The 26112-nt window shown below is 48.3% G+C and overlaps 1 protein-coding gene across 5 annotated transcripts in view; it reads left to right on the forward strand.

The window, feature by feature from the left end:
• The window catches only part of LRRC4C (leucine rich repeat containing 4C), a 3131096-nt gene that overhangs the window by 2852914 nt on the left and 252070 nt on the right, over positions 1-26112 (forward strand). Inside the window, exon 1 of one of the 5 annotated variants that reach the window (XM_069221812.1) lies at positions 6231-7796. The exons of the other annotated variants lie outside the window; for them this stretch is intronic. The gene's annotated coding sequence lies outside the window, so the exon portion shown is untranslated. Of the gene's footprint in view, positions 1-6230; positions 7797-26112 lie in introns of those variants that run through there. 5 annotated transcript variants of the gene reach the window in all.

The raw sequence follows: 26112 nt of genomic DNA on the forward strand, positions 1-26112 counted from the left end.
CAAGCTCAGGTATTTGATGTGTCTTAGAAATCTGCCCTCTCTGCAGGTCACTTGAGATTGTTTGCCTTTTTACTGCACCCTATTTATGTTTGCTGTAGAACTCTGTGTAATTTACTCCTGCTAACTAAAGTGCTTGTTCTCTGCTTCGAAAACATAGTAAAATTGTCAGACACCTAATTGGCACATTTAATTTACTTGTACCTAGTATATGGTGATACCTCTACCTGAGGCTGGCAAATTAAATACTACTATTGCACACCAGCATTCATTGTGCCGGCTGCAGCAGCCTTGTAAAGCATGTCTGCAGGCATGGCACTGCAACTTGAGTTCTGCAGTTTTACTTTTAAACTGCCATTCCCTGGTGGATAAACAAACCTTTTGCCAGGCCCAAACCTTCCTTTTTGATGCTTAGAAATAACCCCTAAGGATGGCCCTAAATGCCAATAGGGCAGTGTGCAGTGTATTTAAAAAGTAGGACACATATGATTAATGTTTTACATGCTCTGGCAGTGAAAAAACTCCAAAGTTGTTTTTCAGTGTGGCAATTCTGGCTGTCCCATTGGTTAATGCTGGTTTACACTAAAACTTTTAATGTATGCTAAATTCAATTGGGGCTTGCTAGAAAGGTGGTTTAAGGACTTGTTTTAATAGTAATTTAAAATCTGACAATGTTCAAGTCCGTTTTTATATAACTGCTTTGGAAATTATACTTTTAGAACTTTCTCCGTTTTACTGCCTATAACCAAACAACTTTCTGGACAGTGTGCAGCTGGCACATGAGCCCCTGGTGGCTCTCCTGTGGTGAGATGTGTAGTGCTCGCAGACTGTGGACAACGGGCCCTGGGATTTGAGAGGGGTGCTCCTCTCTTGGCAGGATAGATTGGGGGCTGTGCCTGGCCCCTTCCTATGCTTCTAATGATGCCTACCTTCTCACTGGCAGGTGACGCTCCCACCTAGGCCTACCTCCCCATTGTTTCTCTAGTCATGATGGCACCAAATTCAGTGAGGGTGGAGGAACTGACCATACTTGGCCCTTGGCATCAAATGTGGAGCCCACAGACCTATTCTCAGAATACTCCTGGATCTGTGAAAAAGGAGAAGAAGGAGTGTTCTGCTGTCTGCAGAATCTGAAGGAAGAGTGGACCTGCTTGTCTTGAACCAGGGACCTCGGAAGAGACTTCTAGGGTCGGTTGACTGACCTCCTATTTGAGCTACAGGGGCATCACAAGCTTCTAGAGATCCTTTCCTGCAACTACCCAGATCACCACTACAAACTGGACCTCCCCTCATCTCTTTTGCTGACCTCTGCTGGTGTGATTCCTAACCCTCAAGTAGTGTCCTCCAGGTCGTTGGCCCTTCAGTGGTTTTAGATTGTCCTCATCCTGACTCTAAAGTGCAAGAAGTGGGGCTTAGAAACTTTTTGGCAACTTTCTGCCTCGAGAACCGATGGAGACCTCGATGACTGTTGAAGCTGTGGCCTTCAATTTACCGGCGGCCTCAGCTTGCTGGTTTACCTCGCTGAAGGAGATATGATTTCTAGAATAGTTTCTAAGGCCAAAAGTGGAGGAGTTAATTGGGACCACCATTGAGCAGCATCCCTTCAGGTTTGAGGCCTTCCGAGGCACGGACTTTGGACTTAACCCTCTCAGAGCTTCCCATCTTTGTCAACGACTGCACCAGACCTCGCTCAAGCTTGCACTCTGACACTTGCATTTCTCAAGGAAACTTTTCAATCACACACAAACACAGATACCCTGCTTATAGCTTTCTTTACCTTGCAAACTCCATGTATTTGAACTTCTAGCATATTCTCTTGCCCAACCACTCTAGCACTGCTTACCTCACTTACAATCTGCCTTCCCTCTTTCACACGCCTCTGTCTCACCTGCTGTATCTCAAACACAATTCACTTCTTCAATGTCTTTCACTCAGACACCAACACCAATTATGCTTGTTTCTTAACTCTTCCCTATCAGAAGTACAAATATTGAATGATCATTTCTCAAGCTCACCTTGGTGAAAACAATAGGCCAATATCAACTTGAAAAAGACCCATACAGTGTTCTAGTATGGGTGCCACAGATCCTTGTGAAAACCCCTGAGGGTAATCCATGTGAGAACAGCAGTCTGTTTACTTTTTACGTTTTACTTCATCTTGCATTCTCTAAGAGTATTTGCTTTTTCCAGATGTTGTTTTTCAGTAGTTTTTTTTCATGCAACTTAGGTTTCTTGTATAGTGCTTGGTATGAACTACATTGCCTCTATGTGTGTGGGTGAATTCATCTTTTGGATGGCTGGACTTGACAAGGCACATTTTGGACCTCTGGAGTTGAGGACGAAAGCCGAGTAAGGGCAAGAATTACAAAGCCCTATTGCCACCCGAGAGCCACTTTTAGTGACGCTCTAGTGGCACTATGCACTGCGCCATATTTACAAGTTGGCGTTAAGCCACTTTTTATGGCTTAACGCCACCTTTTAAATATGGCCCCTTCATCCGCAGCACTTTGCGTGGAAGGGGGCGTGCAATGGGTGTTGCTGTGGACGTGCCACAGCAACACCCATTGCATTTTGACGCTGCCCCAGATTTACGAGCTTTCGTACACCTGAGGCAGCGCCAAAATCTAACGCCACCGCAGGGGTGGCGTTAGCATGGTGCAACAAGGAGAAATGCTTTCATTTCTCCTAGTTTTTTGCTCTTTCTGTCTGTGCTGCATTCTGTATCAAATCGCCATTAAAGATTGTTTTTGTGCAGGAAGATGTCCCTTCCTGCACAAGAACAATCTCCCCCTCAACCAGCTATCCTTGCACCATGGCACAAGGGTGGCTACAGTGTCGCTCTGAGGCAAATTTAGCGCCGGCACAGGGGGGAAGCACAAGCATGCGCCAATTTGTTGTTAATATGGTGCATCCTTGCGTTTTGAAAATGACTGAGTGCAGCCCTGCCAGATTTGGTGCTGCCGTCCGCTCCGTCATTTTCTTGTAAATCTGGGCCTAAGTTTCTACCGTGCTGGTCACTGGTTGATAAAGATGATCAGACTACATGCTCACCCAACCCTTAGCACATTGCACACATGTGCCAACTCTACTTTACATTTTATGTGAAAGTGTGTGAAGGAGGTTTACACAGCTATTGGAATATTGACAGTGCCAATGGAAAAGAACATTTGTTTACAGGAAGGGAGAGAGGGTGCGTGAGACAGAGGGGCGTGGTGAATGGAAGGTGATGCAAGGAAGAACATGCAGAATTATAGCATAAAAAACTGTGACAGACATGAAGACTGAGGATTTGAGAACCATGTCAGGAGAAAAAGTGCCCAAGTGACCAACAGAGGAAAGTTGTGTGAAAGGGACAGTGGGGTTAATAGAATCACTCTGAAGTCCACCATCCTTTCCTTAGACCTTGGTATTATTTAATTCACAGTATCATATTTTTAGAAATCAAGCAGTTTTAATTTTAATTGTTCACAACAAAACCAATGTGGTACTCATTTATTGGCTACCTCTAACAAGCATTGGCAAAACCAATAGTTTGGTCTTGTTTCAGGCGTTTGTTGTGTGATATGTCTAGATGCAATAAGAGAAAACTCACAGAGAATCACTAAAAAAAACTGGCACAGAATTTTAGTTTACATATTTTTGGCAGGATTTTAGTTTACATGTGTTGAGCAAAGCATCTCACATTTAGAGACACCCCAACTCCCCTAACTTCTTCATTCAACTGAAGGCACCGTTTGCCTCAAATCTACATACCCTGTACCAGCCAACTAAGTTGTTTTGCCACTCCACAAATAACTTTCTGATTTACTTTACTTTTCCCAAATACTCTGACTTTTGGTTCAAATCTGAAACACTGAGGGTGCGTGTGCTTATTTGGTAGCCAGGGTGGCCTGATAGATCTTGGTGAAACTTAAGAAATGTATGTATGTATGTATAGTATTTATAAAGCGCACTGTGACCGTAACAGGTATCCGGGCTCTGCTGAACTAATCATACCCTCTTGTAACAAATGTTAAAGAAGAATACATTTCCTACCATTCCCTGCACCAGATATCTGTTTATCCCCGACAGAATGGCTGCATTTACTGACAGTGACCCTGGGCAGAGTTTTTCCTTTTTGTAGTTTCCAAGCCAGCAATGAAATGAAAAACTACATTTCCCACAAGTCTTTTGTTGCTGATTGAACATGCATCCAGGTTCTTAGGTGCCCGTCTTCAGGGGCTTGCATTTGTCTGGAGTCGACTCGGTGGAACCTGTAAATGGCGCTTCCCAATGCATTGCTGCATATGGGCCTCACCTCATTCTAATGAATTGGCTACTTCAAAGCTGCATGATTTCAGTGCCTGGAGGGCCATTGTGACACCAGTCGCTGCGCTAAGACGCCGTCAGATGGTGAAATGAAGCACTAGATGAAGCCAAATAATAATAATTGTTATTAATATTATTATTATTGTCATTATCATTATTAGAAGTAGTATTGTTATCATTATTATAAGTAGTATCAGTATTGCTGTTCTGGTTATTATTAATATTACATGCAATAATAACAATACAAACGATGATAAAACTATCATCATTACTCTTGGTAGTATTATATTTAGGGCTACCGGTTTTATGGTATTTATTTTTTTAACATTTCCGTCTGTATTTATCCATATTTATTTTTGGGCCATCTTATTGGTTTTTATCCATATTTATTTAGTGTTTTCAGAATTAATGGAGTCGTGAAATCTAAATTTGCATATTTATTTAACTGATAAACATGCACTCGAACTTTGATGCCTTTTGCATTTTAGCAAATTAAGCAACCAAAAATTACAAAACATTACACTCACAGTTCAATATCTGCATTTTATACACATATGTGTTAACGCATGCCTGTAACATCATCATGCTTTCAACTGCCCGCGCTCTGTCTGCGCCGGGCCACCCTGGAATCACAAAGGACACATGGAGAGTCGCTCATAAAAGGACACTTTTCTATATTTTTCTGACAGTAAACACTTGTTTTCTGTCTCTGTGTGTAAAAATCAGTAAAAACGGAAAACTGGGAGCCTTCATTATGTGTAAGTTTACCAATAATATTATTAGAAGTATGATGATCGTCATTGTGATGAAGGTGATGATGATAATAATGATGAGTTTTATTATAATGCTTCTTATTATTAGTAGTATTACTACTATCATTATTGGTAATATTGCTAATAAGCGCAGTAGAAGTAGCAGTGTTAGCATTATTAGTACAACTGACTATGTAGAAGTATTAGGACCGGTAGTATTAATTATTATCAGATTAACCGTTTAGCTATGATATTATTTTGTATTATTATTATTATTATTATTATTATTGTTGTTGTTGCTATTGATATTATCATTATTATTGGTATTATTTGTATTAATAATATTATTATTATTATTATTATTATTATTATTATTATTATTATTATTATTATTATTATTATTGCTATTGCTATTATAATTATTATTGGTGTTATTTGTATTATTATTATTATTATTATTATTGTTGTTGTTGCTATTGCTATTATCATTATTATTGGTATTATTTGTATTATTATTATAAATAGTACTATTGTTCTTGTTGTTATCATTATTACTAATATTATTATTGTTGTTATTATTATTGCCATTCCTATTACTATTAATAGTATTATTGTTCTTGTAATTATTTTTATTATTATTACTTTTTTATTATTATTACTTTTATTATTATTACTATTATTATTATTATCATTGTTGTTATTCTTATTGTTAGTGTTAGCATTATTGTTGTTGTTATTGATGCTATTAGCATTATTATGATTATTATTATTTTTATTAGCATTACGGTCAGCAGTATTATCACCCGAAGCATCATTATTACCCTTGGTATTATTTACTCGCCTGCACACCATGCGTTCCACTACCCCCTGCATTATGTTTCACCGATGTCCACAGCTCAGAATATTGACCTATGAGATGCTCTTTTTTATTCTAATTCTGCATCCGTTGGGGGCTCCACAGACTCCACTCTTCCTATTCGCTATGCTGTGCTCTTCCCATTGCTCTCACTTTCGGGGATGCCAGGCCAGCGCTGACTGTCCCCCCACTGACAGGCAGGTGGCAGCAGCGCCCCATCACAAAGCTTCAGCCCCCCCTTCCCACTGACATCAAGTGTTAATGCAATTGACCAATCAGTGTAAAGATGATGGGAGGTAATTGGGTAATTGCATTTTATTCATCACAAGCAGGCGGAAAAGGGGGGGCAGGGGAGCAAGAGGGGGAAGAGGGGCAGAGGGAGAGAGAAAGGGCCGGGAGAGAAGGGGCCGGAAGCGCTGTGCCCACTTCTGCCGCCTCTGCAGGGTGGTTGGAGTGAGAGAGGAGAGCCGCCAGCCTGGCAGGGACCAGAGGATGATGCTGTCTGCAGAGCGCGCATTCCTGCCATGAAGCCGGCGGCGGCTGCAAGTGCCGGATCCCCGCGCGCACACGTGGCACGGATGAGGGCGCACTTGGGAATGTTCACCTCTTGGGCAGGAGTGGGCAGGCGGGGTCTTACAGCAAATGACCATTGGGCGACCACAGCTGAGAGCTAGCCTCTCCCAGAGGGCAAGAGAGGGGGGTGACAGGTGTGGATCAACCCTCTGTCGCGTGCCAGCTGGAGCTGGCAAGAGATGCTGCGCTCCTCCTGACCAGCACAGAGCGCCACTGGAAACTTTTGGCTTTATGGGCTCGAAGCGCTTTGCCGGCAAAGCGAGGCAAGGGACTAGTGAGTGAGTGGAAGAGGGGCCAAGTGTTTCTACAGTGTAACCTCCGACGATAATTGGGAGGGACACTTAAGAAAGTCCCCCGCACACACTCACTTTCCCACAATCGGTTTTACGCACGAGGAGAACGGGTTGGGAAGAAAGGGGGAGAAACGGTGATGGATTGACGAGTGACAGAGGGTGGGAGGCTCCCCCTCCAGAGCTGCACCCCCAGCTGCAGTCTTGCAGTGAATGTGACATTACGAGGAGGATGGAGACGGCTGAGGGAAGTTAGCGGAGCCCTGCGTCTGGATCGAGCTGGGCGCGCAAAGGAGACCCATTCCGCACTGGTTTGTGATTGGAAACCTAATCAGGTCTTCGGCGAGAGGAGAGATGGAAAGTTCATTCGCCCCCTCCCCTCTTTTGGGGTGCTGCTCAACCCCCCGAAGGATGTGAGAGGAGGAAAGGAGGAGGGGGCTGTCCGGCTTGGAAGGAGCGCGCCACGAGATGCTCGAATTGGGCCAAAGATCGGATGGGATTTGTGGAAGCCGAAGGGAAAAGCGAGGGGGGCGCTGAAAAATGTGGGTCCTCCGGAGCTCCTTCGAGAAGATTCAGACACCGACGGATCCGTCTCGGTGCAGACTGCTGAGTGAGAGATACCCAAGGGGGCACTGTTTCCTGCGCGCGCTGAACCTGGCGATGGGGAGGAAGAGATGGCCACTGAGGGGGTAAAGTTTAATGGCGCGTCTCCTTTCGAACTCCTAGCTACACCAGGGAGGAAACCGCGCAACGCCGCTGAGGAAATTTGGTGATCTGGCATAAACCAAGCGGAAAAACTAGAGTTTCAATTTGTCGGGACGAGGAATTTGTTGTGGGTGAATTGTCTCAGTTGGGTTGGATGCAAAGTGTTTGTAGCCTGCAACGGATGGGAGACCGCAGGCGGATTTCAACTCATGCCATTTTTTTGTCTTTAATTCGGTGAGCCTGAAATCCTCTTGGGTCTGCTGCGCCCCGGATTTCCACCTGGAAAATGTCCCCTGAAATCTGAAGGCAGATGCGGTAAGTGGATTCATTTTATTGGTGAGCGGTTTGAGGGTTTCACTGTGTTGGTGCGTGGTTTATACTAAGCAACTATTGAGAAATGTGTTCTGACGCCGCCTCCCTTCGAGTCGCCTCGCGGTGGCATGTGCCATCCTGCAAATCACCTCAATAAATGAGTATCGAAAATTGACTTTTTCATTACAGGAATAAAAGGGCCATTTTCAACCCCGACCCTTCCCCCGAAAAGGGAAGCCAATTAGCATCAGTGGACGGTTGAAGCCAAAACGAGACCTCTATGTGGATGCTGCAGTCTGAAAGGGGGGGGCTAGGGTGCCACAGGCAAGGCGCTAGCCCAGGCGAGGAGCGAAGGTCCACTAATATATTTAAAACATTGGAAATCGAAGAGATCCAATTTAAATTTCATTACCAGACCTGACACTGCAAATCAACCCCATGCATCAACGGAGAGCAGCTGATGGTAACGGCCGGCCGAGGAGATCCGGCCGCGGCTGACCCCGGGCATGTACTGCCGTGGAGTACCGGGACTGTGGACGGGCCCCCACTCCGCTGCCCCAGACACGTACACCTGGGTACCGGCCCGTCCTGAGACATGGAAGGGAGGAAAGATCCGCGAAAATACCAGTTTATGGGCAGGTGGTGAGCCGATGTGTCTATCCATCGAGCTGCCTCTGTCCGTCTGTCTGAAAGTCTGTCTGGATATCTCATCCATATTTCTCTCTCTCTAACTGGCTGTTTGTCACTTGGTTTGATCGATCTATCTATCTATCTATCTATCTATCTATCTATCTATCTATCTATCTAGCTGTCTGTCTGTCTGTCTGTCTGTCTGTCTGTCTGTCTGTCTGTCTGTCTGTCTATCTATCTATCTGTCTATCTGTCTGTCTGTCTGTCTGTCTATCTGTCTATCTGTCTATCTGTCTATCTATCTATCTATCTATCTATCTATCTATCTATCTGTCTGTCTGTCTGTCTGTCTGTCTGTCTGTCTATCTATCTATCTATCTATCTATCTATCTATCTGTCTGTCTGTCTGTCTGTCTGTCTGTCTATCTATCTATCTATCTATCTATCTATCTATCCTTATAAGTTTGTGTGTGCGTGTGTTTGATTTGCGATAGCGACTCACTGGTTCGGTTACAAGGCCGGTTGCATATATCATTCTCTATATAATTGTGATGTACATCGGTGTACTGTGTCTCAGCCATCACGGCACATGGTTTGGCATTAACACATCGCACCTGTACGTCTCCCCCACCCTCTGATGGGATTTAAGGGCCTTAGGAAGGCGAGTGTTCGGGAGCATCGGAAACAGAGGGGCTGGGGCAGGCAGCAGCGAGACGAACGCCTGGTGTGTGCTCACGGCGTGCACACGCGTGCACAAGCGCCGCGCACGGAGCCTCGCCAGCCTCCGTGCCTTGCTGCCCACGCGGTATCTGCATAGCGTGTCTAGGGAGGGGGCGTCGTGGTCGGGGGGCTCGGGGGGGGCAGTGGTGGTGAGACTATACTCCTGACACATTACGAGAGGTTGCAAATGACGAGCGGTCACTTAGAGGGGTTTATATCCACCGGCCTGCAAATTCGCCCTTCTGGTGACGAATTCAACATAATTTATTTCAATTTTGATTAAACGGAGAAACTATAAAATACATTCATCTTTGTGCACGTGGTCATGTCTGTCCTGCCAGTGGGGCACTTGAGGGAGAGGAGAGAGAGACTGTGAGGAGAGTGTGTGTATATGTGTGAGAGAGAGAATGAGAAAAAGAGAGAGAACTTGTGTGTGTGAGAGAGTGTATGTGTGTGTGTGTGAGAGAGAGCGTGAGTGTGTGTGGGAGAGAGAGAGAGAGAGCGTGTGTGTTTGTGAAAGAGAGAGCTAGAGTGAGAGAGAGAGACTGTATGTGTGTGTGAGAGAGAGAAAGCGCTGAAGACAGGGTGAGAGAGTGTGTGAGAGAGAGACTATGTGTCTGTGTGAGAGAGAGAGCGAGAGTGTATGTGTGTGAGAGAGAGAGCTAAAGAGAAGAGAGTGAGAGAGTGTGTGAGAGGGAGAGCTAAAGAGAGAGTGTGTGTGGGTGTGTGTGAGAGCGCTAAAGAGAGTGAGAGAGTGTGTGAGAGAGAGAGCTAAAGAGAAGAGAGTGAGAGAGTGTGTGAGAGAGAGAGCTAAAGAGAGAGTGTGTGTGGGTGTGTGTGAGAGGGAGAGAGCGCTAAAGAGAGAGTGAGAGAGTGTGTGTGGGTGTGTGAGAGGAAGAGCGAGAGGCAGAGAGATAACCTGTGTGTATCTGTGGCTTTAGGGCAGTGTGTTTCCTGGGTGTAGGTGTATCAATGTTTTTATGTTGCTATTCATGTGCACATAGAGGTATACATGTGTCGGTACATGTATATAAACCTATATATACATATATATGTCTTTCCACGAGCGTGTGTGTACGTGTGTTCTCACCAGACTCACGTAATAGGTGCGTTTCTATACTGGGGGGCTGGCAAGCTGTCAGATTAGTGAATACTGGCAGCTGAACACGCAGGAGCCCCCCCACCCCCTTCTAACCCCACAACTCGGCGCCCCTGTGCAGGCTTCCCTGTGTCTCGGCAAGTGTTTGGAGTGCTGTGGGGGGTGTTGTGCACTGCACACCTGCGTGCAGTGCTCCATTCACGGCCTGAGCACGTCCCCTGCCCTCTTGCTTGTGTTAGTGGTGTGTGCGTGCACTGCACCCCCGTCTACTGTGCTCCATTCACGGCCAGAGCACGCCCCCTGCCTCGCGTCTGTGCTCGTGGTGTGAGGGTGCTGTGCACTGTACACCCCCGTGCTGTGGCACTATTCACGGCCAGAGCACGCCCCCTGCCTCGCGTCTGTGCTCGTGGTGTGAGGGTGCTGTGCACTGTACACTCCCGTGCTGTGGCACTATTCACGGCCAGAGCACGCCCCCTGCCTCGTGTCTGTGCTCGTGGTGTGAGGGTGCTGTGCACTGTACACTCCCGTGCTGTGGCACTATTCACGGCCTGAGCACGGCCCCTGTCCTCGTGTCTGTGCTCGTGGTGTGAGAGTGCTGTGCACTGTACACTCCCGTGCTGTGGCACTATTCACGGCCTGAGCACGGCCCCTGCCCTCGTGTCTGTGCTGAAGGTCTGTGCGCGCACTGCACCCCCGCCTGCTGTGCTCCATTCACGGCCCGAGAGAGCACGACCTCTGTGGGGGGAAGGTGCCGTGCACTCCCACCCACGTCCCGTGGCTCCGCTCGGGGCCCCAGAGTGCAGGGCCCTGAGAAAGCAGCAGCATTTGAGATTAGGATTCTCGTGGCGCGAACCCGGGGAGCACGGGTATCCCAGTGACCCTGACACTCTGTTGGGCATAATCGGGATCAGACGGGCATTGAAATAAGTTGTGGCTCTGACAGAACATCACCGGAAATGACCCACGTGGGCATCTGTGCGGTGTTCACAGCGATGGATGGATGGATGGATGGATTAGGAGCGCTACATAACACCGGCCCAGCTTAGCTCAACAATTGCATCTGCTTTTACAAACCTTCCAGGCGCTTATGCCTAAGCACTGTGCTGCTACTCGCAGGAGTCTCCTCCTCACTTGTTGTAACTCCGCAGGAACCGGGAGACCTGAGGCCTTTTAGTCCCACGATGCCTTACATGTGGCTAGACACTGCTCAGTGCCAAGATACCCTCCCGGTGATACTGTGCGCTACAAATCTACACAACTAACACAGATGGATGGATTGATGACTGTATTAATGGTTGACTGGGGGTGGCTGGAGCACGTATTGATGGATGAACCCGTGGGCATGTGTGTGGATTGCTGGATGGGTTACTGAGGGGGGGGGGGTCAAACGGCTAAGGGCCCCACGGCCTGAAGTACATTTTCCTCCATCTGCACTGGTGTGTCTCGTGTGTGTACATCAGGGTGACCAGATGTCACCTACGGTGTGGTAATCAGGGGGACCTGGTGCCACCTTAGGTGCGGTATTTCCTGCATTTGGTTTTCTTTTCAGAACAATGTTGTAAACTTTCCTAATCAGTGTATTGATAGCCAACCAAGAATCTCGCCCTCAGAATGCATTAGTTGTGGAAATGAGTGATTAGAATTACAAGCTCGTGCTCCTCTGACCTAGGCCTCTGTGGCCCCCCGCCCTGAGCACTGTGATCTTGTGCATTTCCCTCCCGTGAGATGTGTGAGGGTCAGTGTCACCCCTGAATGTGCGGTTCACTCACTCTCCGCTGGGTTTGAACTCAGTCTACAGGACAGTGATGTCAATCATATTTAAACATCCGAACACCCAGATCTCTGGAACCCGCCCTTTCACCGCCGGCCTCGCTATCCTTCCGTTCAGACCCTCCCAGTAACCAATCCAGATTGACATCCGCCCATTCATCCACCCCCACTCCGGCCATCTTCTCCTTTCGTGTACACAATCCACCCACCCACGAATGCAATCACCAACCTCCATTCAACCCATTTACAAATATTCGGTCACTTTTATCGACGGGGCCCTCCACCCATTCATCCATCGAGTCGAGCTTCCACCCACCGCCACCTCAGCCACGTACGCGCCTTCTCATAGGTCCCTCGACCATCTTTCAAACCACCTCCAAACCCACGCACTCCACCCGTGTGCCCACTCACTGATCGCTTTATCTACGAGGGTATCTACCATACATCCATTCCTTCATCCACCACCATGCCATAGGCACATGCCTTGACCCAATAATCCATCCATGCCAGTGTCACTTATAAGCTGGCATGTGCATCCATCTGTTTCTCGGTCTACCCACGCACTCGCCCCACACACCTCTCTCTCCAGTGTCCCATGTACCTATTCATTCACTCATCTGCTCATACACACACTCCCAGACATGCTTAGCTTTCCATCGCTCCTCGCATGCACCCGCCTGTTCATCCACCCGTCCACCCGCCCAGGCACTACGTTCCCCATCCAGAGGTCGGGTACCCCCTAAAGAGCCAGTGCATTCATCCAGGTATTCATCCCTGTAGCGCCACAGTGTGCAGATCTACTGCCCGATTAGAGAGTGGACGTCTGCCAGAAGCGTTATGAATGGGCAAGCACACTGGCAGGGATAATGGGTGGTACCAAGCACACTCTTGGCAGCCCCTGACGATGGTGATCTGAGCCCCCCTCCTCCCCCCAGCAGAGTTTTATCTGCGACAGTCTGCGCTAGAAGTTTTCATAAAAACAAAGAGCTACTGTTTTTTTTTTTTTTTACTAAATAAACCAGATGCCCACAATTTATGTTCTCCAAAGGGGGATCTAGATATTTATTTATTGATTTGTTTTTTGTTGTTGTTCGAGTCATCTTCCCCCACTGGTATGCTGAGTGTGGTGGAGTCATTTCGCCAAGCTGGAGGAGACCGGTGCAGACGTTTTCTCGCCTCGCTGGGATGCCCACGTAGGGGGTAGCAGTAACAATGCACAGTGCAGGCCTGATCCGAGTGCAGCGTCTGGACCTCCCCTCTTCCCAATCCCCTCTCCCCCCAAACTTTACTTTCAGGGATAAAACCTTCGATTCATCGGAAGCAGATACGCTCTGCTATCACGAGAGCTGCTTACGGTCTCGGGAGAAATGGTTTACACTCCCGGCTTCCCCGCTTAGCCAGATGTGTGATCCTCAGGAAATCACGTCATCTCCTCTGACTTCTCCCCCATCTGCCTCAGATTGGGGGTGCTGAGTAATTACTCCAACCCTGAGTGCAAAGCTGCAGCAAGGCGTTATTTTGATGGCGCTGCCGAAAACAAGGCTATTGTCACGGTGTAGTGAATGGCTACTAGGCTAGGTTAGACAGGAGGCGCCTAGAAGACCCCTGCACAACTGTAGACACGGTTCCGAACATGTAATCTGGGGGCTCACGGATGGGCGCATCCTTTGTACCACATATCGGCGGGTTCATTCAGTCTATTTCTTGCAAGGGGCGCCCACCTGAACCAAGCCGGAACTTTACTCAGACGAGGATGGTAACAAAATGAGCCAATTAACAGAAGCCAAGTGGCGCCCAACTGACACGTGGTTACTAGAGCCTCCCATACAGGCCATTCAACACAAAATGCACTTCAGGGGTGCGCGTTTGAACCAATCGATGAGAAGTGGTGTCCACTGGTCCCCCAAATGGCACAACCAACACCAAACACCCTTCAAGCATTGGCAATTGGTTTCCACAGACCCCAAATGGCACAATAAACACCAAACGCTCTTCAAGCAGTGGCAAGTGTTTCAACAGGCCCCCAAAATGGCCCAACCAACACCAAACGCGGTTCAGGCACGTCTCAGGAACCTATCGGTGGCAAGAGGTTTCCATCAGCGCTCAAAACCACATTTTGTGAATCAGCCACCAAAAGAACCAGTCGCTGGCTGGTGGTTTCCTGGAGCAACCAACTCAAGTCGGTGGCCGGTGGCTTACTCGAGCAACCAAGTGCACCAGTCGGTGGCTTCCTTGCCTACAGTCGCGAATAATGTCCTGCTTTTGGCCACCCAAAATGATGGGCTGTTCGACGGAGGCACAATGCAGACGCTTCCGGAGTGACAACAACTCATCGCATGGAAGTATCACGCATTTCTCGTGACAAAGACCAGGTGCTGCATTTCTTATTTCGTGGTCTTTGAGCGGCCCAGAGCCCAGCCTGGGATGCAGATTCGCCATGACAAAAACGTGCACTCCAACATCCACAGTAACACGCTCTTGTGTGGAGAGTGGTGGGTGCAGGTTTTAGTGTAATTATACAGAAAATACAGTAGTGTAATTATACAGAAAATACAGTTTCGTGACGCAGCACAGTTTCTTGGTGTGCACTCGGCGGCCACTGGAGATTCACTTTAAAAAATATAATAAGAAATCATTATCGACATATGTATCAGAGCCGGTGACACACGTGTCTGTCTGATTCATGCGCACCAATAAAAACCGAGTGCAAACAGTTGAACATACCGACGGTACTCATTTCATGGGCAGAAGACAGATGAAAGGCGGAGTCGGCTTTAAGGTGCTTTAAAAAAATTGAATCGCGCCTCCCGCAGCAGGCGCTTTAACCCTTCGATCGACAATGCCGGACACGCAGAACACCGATGCCGTTAATGCGATTCGGTTACTTCAGGGTGTTTTTTTGATGTGTGGTGATAATGTTATCACACCGAAATCCACATTTCACAAACACCCGGAGAATTCCGAAGCAGCGGGTCAAAAATATGGCTTTTTATGTTCTGGATATGTTGATGTAAAGAAGGGAAGGACTGTTGCACGGCCGTAGGATTTTACACAATACACAGCATAGTACTTGTTCGAAAATGCGCTTGGACGTCCCACCATATGGTATGAGGCGCTATGGGAATGGAAAAATGCAATAAAACATAAGGTTTTAAAACATTCAACGTAGAGGCGGGGATTTGTCCTTGAAGGAACGGAACCCTTTACTTGGGGTTTTTCTTTGTTTTTATGTATATAAGAAACCTCTATGTATGTTTTTCTCTGCAGGTAGCTGGTGGGACTGTACGACTCGTTCTGGCGATGAGCTACAGCGCTTGAGTCCGCCGGCCTCTGGGGCATGTTCCAGGCCATCCACATACACATCTGACTGACCTGGGACCTCGGATAAGAGGAATCACTTGGCACCGGGCTCAGTCAGGGGACTACGTACTGTGGATTCCTTTCTTTGGTGTGCCCAGTTTATTCTGCAGAGAGTCTCGCTTCTCGGCGCTTTGAAGTTTCCCCTGGCGCTATAATTGATTTTGCACCACGTGCACGTACGTTCGAAGTCATCCTTAGGGAAAAGCGCCCGCCCCGCAGTGGGGGGGCGCGTCCCGTTAGGAGACGGGGCCTCCAAGGCCCTGGGGCACTCCCCCCCCTTTCCTTCTGCCGGGGGTGCCGGAGTTCGGCCGGATTTCCACCCTGGCGCCTCGCGAGGCGTTAGGGCGGAAGTCAATCCTGCAGGGGGCATGACGTGGGGCCGGCGTTCGCCGTGCGCCGGTTCCGGCCGGCGCATACTGGTGGGGGGCTATTTAAAGGCCCCCCCAAGAGGGCTAGACCTTCTTTTCCTGTGTGCGGCGGCGGGACCTGGCGTGCGGCCCGCGATTGTCCCACCCACCCTCTCCTTTATGTTTAGTAGTTTGGAAAGAAGTTGGGAAATTGAGATAAAAAATGTGACTAGAAACAATAGGAGGGGTTCCCCAAGGTGGGGCCCCCAGGAGGACATCTGGGATAGGATCCTGAAGTTCTGAGCCAACCAGCGGATGTACACACCAGATCAGGGGGTAAGAGACCTCAGATCGCTGGGGGAGAACATGGGGCTCCAGCTCTTGGCTCCCCCCATTACACCCCAGGGCTGATTGGTGTTTGGAGGGGGGGCGGAACCCGAAACTGGAGGACAAGGTACCGTGTAGTCGGGGTAACCGTCCCTCCTGGGATACAGGTGACACATGGGTCACCTGTGTGGTCCAAATGGTGGTTCAGGACAGGAAGGGATCCTGTCAGATTGGTTATGGTCACAAGAATTTCTCAGTAACATGTAGATAAAAACTGTTTTTCCTGTTGACTAACCTTGCCATGCTTGCTATTTGATGTTTGGCTTATTGAAGTTATGAGTCATTTTGAATTATGTCTTTTGAAATAAAAGATACTTCTTCCAACGAGTAAAGCTTGTCGTCTCGTGTATTCCTGGCGGGGGGAGTATGGGCCGTTTTGGAGGCCTCCGGATCCTATCGGTGCAAGCTCCGCTGCATTGTTCAGTCACGGGCCTCAAAGGATCTGTGCCTCGGCTTAGCTGATAAAGCCGTCTGGTTCGTGACCATTCAGTCCTTGGCCCCTGCCACGAGTAGCACACACGGTGAGGGCTGGGAGTGACCTCAGAGGCCAGGCCCAGGTTCAAAACGGTCACAGGGGAGAACAGTTCTTGGTTTTTGGCTGAAAACTGAGTCTGCGGTGATTGATTCAAAACAATCAACGACCAGTGGCATCTTTAAGGGGATGGATTTGTGTTTAAGACAGGGCCCGGGGCATCATTCTAGGCGCACAGCGAGCTGCCAGCCAATCGCACACCTGGTGAAAACGCAGGGAAGGCACAACAGCTGGCCCTACTGTCCCAGCTCCTCGCCAGACTGCACGTGTGACCACGGGCTCAATAAATACTGAAAGGACAGAAGCCTGCATGTAAAGGCTGCCTGTGCTCGACACCAGGGCACAGTGGCAGCCTAATCCGTGCCAACAAGAGGCGCAGAGACAATGTGACGCAAGTAGCCAAGTCACACAACAGCATCACTTCACCGGCACGCGCCTTCCGGATACCTTATCACCCTAGTGCATTCGATTTAGAGTAGATTTGTTATACAATGCTTCAGTCCGCTTTTGGTTGTATCTGGGCGCTTTGTAGGGTGCCAGGCGTATTCATGGCGAATATAAATATGCAGTGTGCCGTGGCCAGATAGTGTCTTACAGTAAAAGGCCATTGTGCAGTCAGGGTGCAATAGAGACTGTTCATTGTTACAACCCTGTCTTTGAATAATGGAGGGAGGGTCCCTGGCGGGGGCATTGCAGTCGTAAAGTGCCCAGCCGATGGCGAAAGAAGGGGCCACTCTTCGCTGGCCGACTGGCACAATTTATTTAGAACACACGCCAAACGGGGCAGTTAATCGGCGCTCGAACAATAGGCGATTTATGTTACTGATCGACCTTAGGCGGATGAAAAGTTGAGCAGGTCCTGCCAGGATTAAAATGGTGACATGCGGCTCAGACAGTCTCTGGCCAGGACGAAAATAAGTCGACCCTAAGAGGATTTAACCTCCTGCCTAGGATACACGCAGATCCTGAACCCACCGAGCTAACCTCCCGTCTTCTAGTGCTGAGCGCTGACATTGTTTTTTCAGGAAGCTTTAAAATGACGAACTATCCCCCCCCTTGTGTGTGTGATCCGACACTAGCCCTTGTTTTTAGGTCTGGACATGTGTCTTACTGACTCTCAAAGGCATCCCTTTGAACTGTTGTTCACACGCTTCACGTTTTCGGTCGAGTCAGGTGTATAAGGTGTAACGCATCGTGCGTGACTACTGCTGGCGTGTAACGCATCATTAGAACCCGGATGCCTCCAGTAGGCCCCCGCCCCAACATCCGTCAAACGTAAACCGACAAAGACTGATTGTTTTTGCATTGGAATAATTTTATTTGCAAATGTCAAATAATTGAAATCATAAATCATAAAACATATCCTGTAAGTCAAAATTCAATCCTGTCATTAATCTCATAAATCATGATAACGACACAACCAAGGATCCTCCCACATCCCAAGCACCGTTGGAGCACACAGGTGAACCATACTTCACCTGTATCCTTGGGGGGGGTTCCCAACACCTCACCGTCCCTTGTCCTTGTGCCTCGGGTTCTGCCCCTCCTCCTGAACACCAAGCTGCCTTGGGGGTGCAACGGGGTGGCCAGGACCGGGAGCCTCGTGCCCACCCCAGCGATCTGGGCACCCTAACCCCCAAGCTGGTGTGTATATCGCCAGCTGATTCAGGACTGCAGAAACCTACCTTCGGTGTTATCCAGGGTACCCTGCCTTGGGTACCCCTCTGTTGCTTAGGGTGAATTTATTATCACCTCTCACGCCTGGTATTCCACCTCAAACATTATCCTAAATCTCATGTCTAAAAGGATGGCAGGGTGGGTAAACGCCGATCACCGGTCGTGTCGCCCTTGCTGCATCCGTGAAAAAAGCTGAGGCCAGATCTGGGGGGGGCACTTAAATACCCCCCAATGGATGCGACAGCACTGGCAGCGGCCGGAAGTGGCACACACGTCCTCCCCCAAAATTCTTGCTCTTCTGCCCTCTCGCCTTGCGAGAGGACAGAAGCACCAGGCCAGCAAAGTAGGACCACCGTACAGGTCTCGGGCCATGGCGGCCCCGGATCCTAAATGCTGCGCCCTCCCCTAATTGGGGAGGCGCCCTGTCGGAGTACCTCCTGGCAGCATGCGTGCCCCATGGTGGGTGTGAAACCTGCATCCGCCAGGAGCACAGCTGTCACTCTATAGACTGAGGGAACCAGCGAATGCAGGGACCTTTAATGCAGGGAAGAGGCGCAAGATGGACAGGCCCTTCCTAAAAACGTCTGTGTGTCAGAAGTGAAAGAGTGACTCGGAGAGGCGTCTCAACAAATTAATGCACAGACTGCATCCATCGAGCTCCTGCGCTTCACAGGGGTCATTCTCCAGTAGAATTTACAGTTTTTTTTTAATGTGTTGGTAACACAACCACCCTCCCCTCCCCAACCCCTTCAGCCCAGAAAATGCAGGTTACTAGTTCTATGGCCTGCGCTTAACTGCACACTATTCCCTTTGAGCAGGCTGTGGGCTGCCTGTACTGTGTGTCACTGCACATTGTTGGCTGTCAGTGTGTGTGAGCAGGTTGTTGGCTGCCAGTGCCTGTCAGCAGGCTGTGGGCTGTCTAGACCCTGTGTCACTGCACATTGTTGGCAGTCAGAGCATCGAAGCAGGTTGTTGACTGCCTGAACCCTGTGTCACTTCACATTGTTGGTTGCCAGTGCTTGTGAGCAAGTTGTTGGGTGTCTGGACCCTGTGTCACTGCACATTGTTGGCTGTCAGTGCGTGTGAGCAGGTTGAGGCTGTCTGGAATCTGTGTCACTGCACATTGTTGGCTGTCAGTGCGTGTGAGCAGGTTATTTGGGTGTCTGGACCCTAGGTCACTGCAAATTGTTGGGTGTCAGTAATTGTGAGCAGGTTGTTGGGTGTCTGGACCCTGTGTCACCGCACATTGTTGACTGGTAGTGCTTGTGAGCAGGTTGTTGGGTGTCTGGACTCTTTGTCACTTCACATTGTTGGCTATCAGTGCGTGTGAGCAGGTTGTTGACATTCTGGACTCTATGTCACTGCACATTGTTGGCTGTCAGTGCGTGTGAGCAGGCTGTCGGCTGTCAGTGCGTGTAAGGAGGTTGTTGGCTGTGTGGACTCTGTCAGTGCACATTGTTGGCTGGCAGTGCGTATGAGCAGGTTGTTGGCTGTCTGGACCCTGTGCCACTGCACTTTGCTGGCTGTCAGTGCCTTTCAGCAGGCTGTGGGCTGTCTGGACCCTGAGTCACTGCACATTGTTGTCTGTCAGTGCCTTTGAGCAGGCTGTGGGCTGTCTGGACTCTGTGTCACTGCACATTGTTGGCTGGCAGTGCGTGTGAGCAGATTGTTGGGTGTCTGGACTCTGTGTCACTGCACATTGTTGGCTGGCAGTGCGTGTGAGCAGGTTGTTGGGTGTCTGGACTCTGTGTCACTGCACATTGTTGGCTGGCAGTGCGTGTGAGCAGGTTGTTGAGTGTCTGGACTCTGTGTCACTGCACATTGTTGGCTGGCAGTGCGTGTGAGCAGGTTGTTGAGTGTCTGGACCCTGTGTCACTGCACATTGTTGACTGGCAGTGCTTGTGAGCAGGTTGTTTGCTGTCTGGACTTTGTGTCACTGCACATTGTTGGCTGTCAGTGCGGGTGAGCAGGTTGTTGAGTGTCTGGACCCTGTGTCACTGCACATTGTTGGCTGACAATGCTTGTGAGCAGGTTGTTGGGTGTCTGGCCTCTGTGTCACTGCACATTGTTGGCTGGCAGTGCGTGTGAGCAGGTTAAGGTTGTCTGGACTCTTTGTCACTGAACATTGTTGGCTATCAGTGCTTGTGAGCAGGTTGTTGACTTTCTGGACTCTATGTCACTGCACATTGTTGGCTGTCAGTGCGTGTGAGCAGGCTGTCGGCTGTCAGTGCGTGTAAGCAGGTTGTTGGCTGTGTGGACTCTGTCAGTGCACATTGTTGGCTGTCAGTGCGTGTGAGCAGGTTGAGGTTGTCTGGACCCTGTGTCACTGCACATTGTTGACTGGCAGTGCTTGTGAGCAGGTTGTTTGCTGTCTGGACTTTGTGTCACTGCACATTGTTGGCTGTCAGTGCGGGTGAGCAGGTTGTTGAGTGTCTGGACCCTGTGTCACTGCACATTGTTGGCTGACAGTGCTTGTGAGCAGGTTGTTGGGTGTCTGGCCTCTGTGTCACTGCACATTGTTGGCTGGCAGTGCGTGTGAGCAGGTTAAGGTTGTCTGGACTCTTTGTCACTGAACATTGTTGGCTATCAGTGCTTGTGAGCAGGTTGTTGACTTTCTGGACTCTATGTCACTGCACATTGTTGGCTGTCAGTGCGTGTGAGCAGGCTGTCGGCTGTCAGTGCGTGTAAGCAGGTTGTTGGCTGTCTGGACTCTGTCACTACACATATTTGGCTGTCAGTGCATGTAAACAGGCTGTGGGCTGCCTGTACTGTGTGTCACTGCACATTGTTGGCTGTTCCTGCATGTGAACAGGTTGTGGGCTGCCTGACCGTGTGTCACTGCACAGTGTTAGCTGTCTGCGTGTGAGTTGTCTGTGTATACTGTGTGCCACTCCTCAGTGTTGACTGACCGTGCATGCGAGCTTGTTGTGGACTGTCACTGCACATTGGTGGCTGTCAGTGCTTGTAATCAGTCAATGGGATGTCTGGACTGCCTGGTATTGCACATTTTGGTTACCTCTTGCTGAATTACCGCATAAAGTGATATTTCTGGTCTGTGTGCTGCTGTGGGTTCTTGGGATTTGGACTGTGTGTGATTGCACGTGTGTGTGTGATTGCAGGCTTGAGTCGTGTGTAACTGAACATTCTTGGCTGTGCGTATATTGCTGCAAGATCTGGGCCATTAGGACCTCGTGTTGCTGCACATTTGTGGCTGTTGGTCTGCTTCTTGTTTAGTTATTACAAACCATAAACGCAGGGCCCAAAGCTTTCCTTCCAAATCCGCCCAGATCTGCTGCACTTTCTCTCTTTATCTGACTTTTGAGGTTTCCCTTGCCTCCCTGCTTTCGCCCTTTGTCACTATTTTCCCATCTTTCTCTTCCCCCCTTTTCTGACTCTCTCTCTTGCATGGGACCAAACTCCGATGATGAAAAATACCTGCGGCTCCCACAAAGATGGTTCTCTGCACCCATCACCTGTAAACAGCAGCAGCACAGAAGCATTAGGCGGCAGATTCAAGAAAAGTGACCCTGCACACAGTGCAGTGCCACTTTCCTTGCACCCCTTAGCTCCCCCCTACCGCCACCATGTGTACGCCACATTTAAAATACGGTGCCCCATGGCGCAGGGTACGGGGGGCAATAGCCTCATATTTATGACGCTATTGCTGTATTCTGCAGATGTTGTGCCAACATGTTGGCACTACTCCTGCAGTGTACAGAGGGGCCCATTATAAATAATGGAAGGCCCCTTTTAACACCTGCTCTGAGCAGGCGTTAAAAGTGAAGAAAAAAATGTCACAATGAAATCTTTTAGATTTCCTTGCGCCATTTTTTTGGCCCCCTAATGGAGCGTAATGTGGTGCAAGAGGTTACAAAGTGCCACTTTTTAAACATGGCGAAGGGAAAATGACACGTTAGCGCCACCTTAGCATAAAAAAAATGACGCTGTGGCAGCGCTAAGGTGGCACTAGGGTACTTAAATCTGCCCCTAGGTGTGCTACTAACGGTCCAGGTGGGATGCTGGTGTGACGTCATGGCTCTGGGTTTAAAGGTTTCTCTTGATGCTGTTGGACCAGACTTGTAGGAAGTGATACACACGTGACCCATCTACCAGTGCAGGTGTCCGTGAAGGGTTTGCTGCGTTAGGCCGCGGCAATGCTGTGGAAGGACAGCAGAACTGCGTTGGGGTGTATTAGTGTTTTGATGAAAGTGGTACATAGTCAGATGGTTTTCTCCTGGCACTATTCTGTTTGTGAACATCCTGTTGCGGCTGAAATAAGAAGTTGGTTAGAAGAAATTATGTTTTGAGCTTAGGTCTGACACTAACACTGCATAATTTGTAAATAAAAACGTGCCGGTGCCCAAAGCCCTCTTGTTAAACACGCGGCTGCTGCAATTAAATGTGGGAACACAGAATACTGAGATGGCGTAATCCTGAAGCCTTCTCAGGCCTCTTCTATCAATATGAAACCACTCCCTGCGCCTTCAGCTCACTCTTGCAGCTTTCTACTTTCTCCCTTAGTGACGCTTTTTCGTTTTCCCTTCCTCTGACTTTCCCATATGTGTCTTTTGCTCGCAGCAAATGCTGTAGGCAGAAGAATAAGCCCCGGCCCTGAAAAATAAGTGCCCCTGCTCAGCACCGGAACAACAAGCACAAATTAGGCACTGGGCCTCTGGCTGTTGAAGCTGTAACGAAATAGAAATGACCTAAAGGAGAGTTTGGCGCATCAGTTAAATGACAAAATATTGTTGACATAAACATAGTGTCCTAAATATCATTTACAAAAATATTGTCCTATTATGTGGAGATTTTCTGTTATTTTAATGTGGTGATATTTTGGTACCCGGTAACCCTCTTTATGTCTGATGTTAGTCTGACAAGAATATTGTGGCACGGCATTGGAACGTCAGAGGTCTCCTACGTGGCACGTGTGTGTTGGTAGCTTTTACGCAGACATACTACACAGTAATTGAAGCCAGAAATGTGACAAATGGTTAAGATGGGACAGTTCGGGTGGCAGTAGTTCACACAAGGATGGTAATAGGAACAGTGTGCCTGTATGTTTGGTGTCTCCCTATTGTAATCTGTGAATCCATCGCCCTCTTTCCACGTGTAAGTAGTGAAGTTTCCTTGCACACGTGTCTGCGTCCTCCTGTCACGTCTCCCTGTTCCTGCCCATCACAGCCTCTGTACTAGTACCGATGCACACAAGAGGGGCATGGCTAGGGGAGGGGTGTGGCCACTTCTTCCCCTTGCCACAAAGCAAACAAGCACTGGCAATGCTAATAAGTCTAGTTTCGAAGGAATGTTGTATGGTAATGTGAAACATTATAAGTAAATAACATGGGAATGAATATGTATTTTGTGGAAGCAAAGAACTTGAGAATAATATTGGTGTAGGTTAAAAGCTAAGGCAACAGTTGCACTGTCATCCAGATGTAAAAATCCATGTAGGTTAATGACTTCTTATCTCCCATCTGTACTGCTGCCAGAGAACGACAAACACCATAGATTATCTGGTTATCTAAGACACTTTAATAGCATTACAATACCATGTGTGTGCCCCTTAAAGTTTAACCTCAGGCTATTGGATAAATAAACAAAATGATCATAGCTGCAAGGAGGATAAGTACTTTTTTAGTGGAATCACACACCTTCTGCCTGATAAAAACATGCACTCCTGGCTCCCAAAATGTGGGCTGAGCCAAAGCCATTTTATATTGATGTTCAGATAATTGGTGACAGCTGTGTTGTCAAGCTGGATCATAAAAATGTACTGAAGTCACCTATTTATTGTATGTGAGCCGCAGAGGTTGTGAAACCGGTAGTGGATTTTATCATAACATAACATAAGGTGTATTTGTAAAGCACACGTTTACCCAGAAGGGTATCTTGGGGCTGAATAACAGATGTTTTTATGTTAAAAGTGCAGAGCCTCCACTGACAAGGTGGAAATCCTCTCTGGGTAGGAGTTTCTAGTTCACATGTTGTTTACCTTGTGATATCGCCTCTTTACCATTGGGCGTGTGACAGAAACCGATATTGTGTGATATACGGTGGCACCGTGTGAAATGGCATGCATGCCCAGGTGGGCAGTGGGAGCTGGAGGCCTCATTGATATTAAAATCTGAAGTAGTTTTGTAATGGTCTTGAGTTATTCTTTTGAGTGTGTGTGTTGCTTTATTGATGCTGTGAGTACAACAAATGCTTTGCACTTCTCCAAGATTAGCCTAACTGCTCGACCAAGCTACCATAAAAATTAGAGCATAAGGTGGCCTAGTTTTTACCTCTGTAAACCAACATGTGGCTGCCTGGACTCCCTGCACAGTGCGCCTGGCTTTGCACACTACATAGAGGGCCAGTCTCCTGCAGATGATAACTGAGGTGGTATTCTAGCATGGTTGTTCTGTTTGGTACTCATCACATTGATGAGTTGTCAGCCTATGCTAAAAATCTGGCTTTGATGGTGGATAATGTCACATAGTGCCGAAGTAATAGTGAGTCAAATAAGTGAAAGTCACCAAGCGGAAGATGTGAATGTAACCCAGGTAGCCCGGTACAAGAGGGACCTAGAGTACGCACTTCATTGCCGTGTGAGGGGCCCAATGTGCGGGCATCATTGCTCTAGGAGGGTCTCAGTGTATGAGCTTAAAGTGTAGTATATGGAATCACATAGTGTGAATTCCAGCACGCTATGGGGGGTCCAGTGTGCAAACCTCCTTGCTTTATGGGGGAACCAAAGCAGGAGCGTAAAGTGTGGAAAAATAATCCAGTGTGTGTGTCAGTTTGGTATGGGGACCTTGTGTGCGACATTCATGAGTTGCCTTATGGTCAACTGGTACTTGCAGGTCCCAATATGCAGGTTTTTGTGCTGTAAGTCCTAGTGTACAAGCTTTATTTCGTATACAAGATGCCCTTGTACACGCTTTAGTGAGGCAAGGGGGCAGAGTGTGAGAGTCAGTGCTGTATGAGGGACCTCGTGTGCCAGCTTCAGTGCGGTTCATGGGACCAGGTAGACAAGTTTTCCTTTCTGACGGCAGGGTCCCAGGATGTACATTTCAGTGTGATGTGAGGCATTCTGCCTTTGAACTTGCTCGATAAGAAGAAAGGCTTTTTAGACCAGCTTCTGTGCACTGTGAGGCGCCTTGTGGACAAGCTTCAGTGCGCTATGAAGGGCTTTGAACTGGAGATTCAACTCTGGGATTATCCAGCCAGTTACAAGTTCACACAACCTGATCTGTCTAGTGTCTTCTTCCCAGCTACACATTCACCCACCTCCTCCAATCACATGTGGGCATTCTACCAGAATAGTGTACTGTAAATTTTGTCCTACGAAAATATTCTAGACAAAATATTTAAATGTACGTAACTGTGGATGTAAATCTCAACTGTGGATGTAAATCTATACTGTGTTTCCAATGTTCTGATTTTGGCTAAGCGATATTTATGGCCCTGTATACATACAAACTTACAATTGGCGCATTCACGCCACGTCGCATCCTGTGTTGTCCAGTGGCTTCAAGTAAAGGCCAGACGCCTTTCAGCTTTCAGAAAGAGCAGAATAGACCAGAATACACCCCAAAATAAGCACCCCATGCATGTGTTTACTAGGCCGAGACAAGAGCGCAGTCACGCATGGCTGGCCGGGGCCTGCGGTGTTGCCATGGCAATCTGTCATCTCTTCGGATGCTTTCTTTGTCTTCCTTGGGATTTTCAAGTTGAGGCATCCGCTGCGGATCCCACAAACGAAAAGAGAAACCTGTTTATGGAGCCGGAGCGTGAAAAACGTCATGTCGC

This window comes from Pleurodeles waltl, chromosome 3_1 (assembly GCF_031143425.1).
Source record: "Pleurodeles waltl isolate 20211129_DDA chromosome 3_1, aPleWal1.hap1.20221129, whole genome shotgun sequence".
Classification (NCBI taxonomy): Eukaryota; Metazoa; Chordata; class Amphibia; order Caudata; family Salamandridae; genus Pleurodeles; species Pleurodeles waltl.